Raw genomic sequence first — 5,416 nt, forward strand, 5'->3', positions numbered from 1 at the left:
AGTGTTAGCTTCATCTTCTTTTAGGAATGAAGTAATTACTGCAAATGATATATAAGTAGAATGCAAATGCTAGTAATATTGATGAATTATTAATTAATCATACACGATTATATTAAATACAATCATATAATATGTTTATAAAAAATCAATTTAAATCAATTATATATATATATATATATATATATATATATATATATATATATATATATATAATACCATTGAAAATAAGTTGAACAACATATATTATATTATAGATAAATATATGGTAATTAATTTAGTGATCAAATTTTATTGTGCATCTAACATTTTTATATTTTAATTTTATAATAATAGCGGTCAACATATAATTATACAATCATGCTATAAATATACTAAAAATCAATCCCTAATTAACTATCTTATATAGAAATACAAATTTTACATTTTATAAAATAAATTTATTATAATGTCCGTAAATAAATTTAATTATTCGGATAACTGATTATTTAATAAAAAAAATGCATCTACATATACAAATATATAAGAATTGATTTTAGTGTAGAGAGTACACTGTTATAAAAATATTTTGTAAAAACATTAAATTGCTTTTTCAAAAAAAATTAGTTTGTGAATTTAAATTAGTTCTTTATTTTTTAATATTCAAAATTTAAAATTTTGTTTCGTCAAAGGTGAAACCAATAAAATTACAACAGGGATTATAAATTGAATTAATTTAAATTATATTTCAAATTATAATAGTTTAAAAAAAGAAATTTTGCAAACACTATTGAATAACTAGAAACAATAATTAAACAATCAAATAAATATGAGCATTATAATGTGAATCTAAAATAATTAAGTAAAAATTTGCTACTAATAAAAAAATATCAAATGAAATGATTTCCTAAAACTAATAGAACCTCAATTTTGGGTAATTCAATGAGTAAATATTATGCACCTCCACATTATCTCCAATGATAATATCCTTTAGTGGGATAAGAGTGGGAACAAGAACAAGAATTTGAATGTTGTTATTACAGTGAGTCCGCAAAATGCAATATTCTTTGTTTTCACGATCATGGAAGGCAAGGTAATCATGAGACATGGTTATGGAAGAATTAATATTTCTGTCAGAACTTACGAGAATGGGAGTCCAAGATTCTCCAACTCCATATCTTTTCATCATCCTCATTGTGATCGGCTCATTAAAATATATCATGCAAAAAAAAACCCCTGAATTCATATATGCCGACTTTTGGACCCTGATCGCTCGGTATAGAAAAGGATTGGAACCTCTCCGTGTCGAAATTAAAAGCCCATATCGACACATTGCCATCAACATCCTTACCAATCCAATGAAGTGCCCCCATTTAAATAAACAGAAAAGCTCGACATAGATATCAAATTCTTGGCATAATCCACCTCAATATTTATCCATGTTGTCGATATTCCAACTCTGAGCATTTCAACAACCATAGAATGATCATGTTTAAAGATAAGGATTCTCATTACCTTGTATTGGTTTGTTTTTGGGTGAAAACCAAAACCTCGAGATATTTCGCACTCGCAGGGTTTTAGGATTGGAGGGTGTTTTGGAAGTCTTATGAACTCACCTGTTATTGGGTTGCAAACAAGTGAAATGTCTCTGTCCTTTGACCAACTCCTCAAGTAAAAAAGATCATTACAAATAAACACATGCACATTAGCATAAACTTTTGCACCAAGGAGAGGAATTTCAAATTTAGGATCAAGTTTTATATTGCTACTATTAGGTTTCAGGACCTCAAACACACCGCTGAAGAATGGATTGTTTCTCTTTTCATGCCATTCAATTCGGTCATATTCAACAAGGTGAAAGAATCTTGAATGCTTGCGTCGGATCATCACAGCAAGAAGTGTATAAGTAAGGAGTAACTTGGCTAAGTTTGGATTAGAAATCAATGTGTTCCAATGCTTGCAAACACATCTACAAATCAAAACAGATTTTATGGGAAGTCTAACAAAAATATCAGTAATTATATCGGCTGGAAGACTAGAAACATAAGACCTTCGTATCTGGAGTTTCCTGACAATTAAGTACAGAATAATTCAGAAGAAGAGAAATAAGAAATTCACGGTGTTGTTTTGTGTTACTCCATGAAAAAACAAAATATGACTTACCTCATCCACCGCACAAAGAAGGATTGGAAGAGGAATTTGATCATTTTACCCGTACTCTCGCGTGGCAATGATTGTTGGGAGAAGTCAGGCACCCAAGTGAAATTGATGCTTTCAAAGGGAAGTTTACTGATTTTTATAACTTAGATGAATGTGAAAATCAGCTACTACTTTAAGGGAAAGTACGTGGAGTTAATGATTTTAATGGGCTTAAAAAGGAATGTATTTCAAAAATTAAAAAAGAATTTTTAATTAATTATTCAATAATTACTTAAATTCAGATTTTGAAATTTAAAAAATTAAGACTAATAATTAAATTCATTCACACTATATATGATCTCTACACCAAAATCTTAATAGAGTTGTTATCTTTCATCTGCTACCTATACCTGCTCTCGCCTCATAATCCCCCTCAAGATTGTAAAAATCGAACCGATTAATAAACTGATAGAATAACTAATTCAATAATTTAAAGATTTAATCGAGATTTAACTGGAATTTAACTGGTTTAATTAAATATATAATAAAATTATTAAAAATCTAATATACAATTTTAAATATTTAAATTTAATAAATTTTAGGTTAATAAAATTTAAAATTATAGTTAAAAATTAACAAATTACTTCAGCCATCAAATTTTATAACTATCAAAAATTAAAATAAACAAAAATGACAAATCAAAATTTAGAAAAATAAGCATATTCATCTCGGAATTTTCAAAAATTTTATACTCCACCACAGCACATCAACTCAAAAATGATAAATAGATAAAATATTTATATTATAGATATTGTGAACTAATATAATATAAAATATTAATTCAACTCTTGTGAAAAAAAATTCTCAAAATATAATGAATTGGATAACAAACTAAATATTTTTATTAGTTTTGTTAATTTTTATTAGTTTTTATTTTGTTGTAAAGTGAATAATAAATAAATTTCGAATTCTTTAATCTCTCTTGTACTTTTTTATTTCTAATATTTAATTATATTTTTATCTTTATAGTACTAATAATAATAATAGTAATACAAATACAAATAGAATTATGTCGTGAGAATTTTGTAGGAGTGTGTGTGAAACTATGAATTTTAGTGCATGAAAAGTCAATTTTGTGAGTGATTACAAGGGACGGATCTAAGGGGGTGAGTAGTGGCCTCGACCCCTCAAAATTTTTAGAAACTATATTTATATATAAGATATGTATTTAAAAAATAAAAAATATTATATAATTTAATATTTTTATATTTTTTATTTTTTATTATGTGATAGATTTATTTCTTAATTGTTTAATTCACTAATATTTTTCACTTAACTAATTTAATATCATACTCTCAAATCTTTGTAAGTTTTAAATTAATTTTTATATAATAATCTCTATATTTATTTAAAAAAATCATTTATTTATTTTATATTAACATATTTAAAATTTATATTATTATATTAGTAATAACTTATGTAGTTATATTTTGATAATCACATTATATACTTTAGATATTATTTTCTTATAAAAAATACTTATTTTTCTTCTACATTTACGTTGTTGAAAGAAAAATTTTTATAAAAATATCTTATATCTTATATCTTATATTCTATAAAAGGTATTGTATCTTTCAAATAATTAATAATTTATCATTTATTTTCAAATTTTTAAAAAATTTTGAAAGAATTAATTTAATTAATAAGATATGTGATATTTTTAACTAAACACGCTATAAATTATTAGTACTTTATAATTTTATAATGTATTATTGATATTGTTATATTTTTTTATGTAACTATCATGTTAAAAATAAAATTGTAAAAAAATTTATAATTATATATATATATAATTTTTTGAAAAACTAACTCTAATAATTATATGTTAATTATTTTTATGAAATGAAAAAAAAAATTATCTAAAATTTGGCCCTTTCTTACTAAACTTTCTGGATCTGTCCAATATCTACGTGAGAAAGAAAGGAAGAGAGAGATTTAAATCTACCTATTAATGTGGAGGAGGACTTGGTGATATTAGAGGAAGAGGATGTTAAAGAAAGGTTTTGGCATTGGAATATTAGAAGGAGTGTTTATCGCAATTTGAAATCATCCTAAAACTTTTCGGATCAAGTCACATGAGGATAAGGTTTTTCAGTTTTTCTTTGTAAAGAGGCTGATCTTAAAATAATTAATTTTAAAATTTATTACCTAAAAAATAATCTCAAATTATTATTGTTAACTATGATATTTTTGAAATTGAAGATTTTTTCTTTCTTTGACTTAATTAAATTAAAAACCTACACGTAAGACTCGACTTAGCTAACGATTAGGATCAATTTGAAGATGATATGATTATATGATTAGTAATATAAATATTAGCTTCATCTTTTGGGAATGAAGTCATTACTGCAAATGATATATAACTAGAATGCAAATGCTAATAATATTGATGAATTATTAATTAATCATACACGATTATACTAAATACAATCATATTTATCCATCTATTTTATTATATAAAAATTGTATTTCTACATTTGATGATAGAATTAATATGGCATATTTCTCATAGTATTTTTTAATTTATTTTTTTAACTCATTAAATATAATTTATTACGATAAATTAATTATATCAACTAATTGATTTAATTAAATATTAAAGTATTATATAATTTAAAATTATGTATATCAATTAATTAATTTGATTTTTATGATATGTAAATTTTTGGACTAAATAAAATAAAATAATTTATTACTTATTTTAATTGAATACAATAAATATAAATTAATTTAATTAAAAGTTTATTGTTTTTCAGTTTTCTATATATAAAAATGATGGAACAAAATTGTAAATATTATTTTTCTGTTATTTTAATTTTTTTATCATTTTTTCTCACTTTATTTATATATTAGTCTAATTTTTATGTATTTTGATTTGTATAATTATTATTTATTTTATTATTTTTTATTTTTTTGGATTATTTTTTATTTTTTTATGATTTGATAATTAAAAAAAAAAGCAAAAGAAGGGGAAAAAAATATATGATCGCCATAGGCAAAGGCTAAGAGGCTAAAGCAATAACGTTATTCTTCACTATTATTATTATTCCTTTAATTTTTTCGTTTGATATATTTTATATTATAATTCGGTTTTACATTTTTATATACTTTTGATTGAGTAGTTTATACACAAATTTGTCATGTTAATGAATAAATATAAATCTACATCTACAGAATTCTTACCCATATTTATATCATTCCATATATTATTTGAACTAATTCTGCTTTTAATATCTGTATA

Source organism: Arachis hypogaea, chromosome 6 (genome assembly GCF_003086295.3).
Source record: "Arachis hypogaea cultivar Tifrunner chromosome 6, arahy.Tifrunner.gnm2.J5K5, whole genome shotgun sequence".
Classification (NCBI taxonomy): Eukaryota; Viridiplantae; Streptophyta; class Magnoliopsida; order Fabales; family Fabaceae; genus Arachis; species Arachis hypogaea.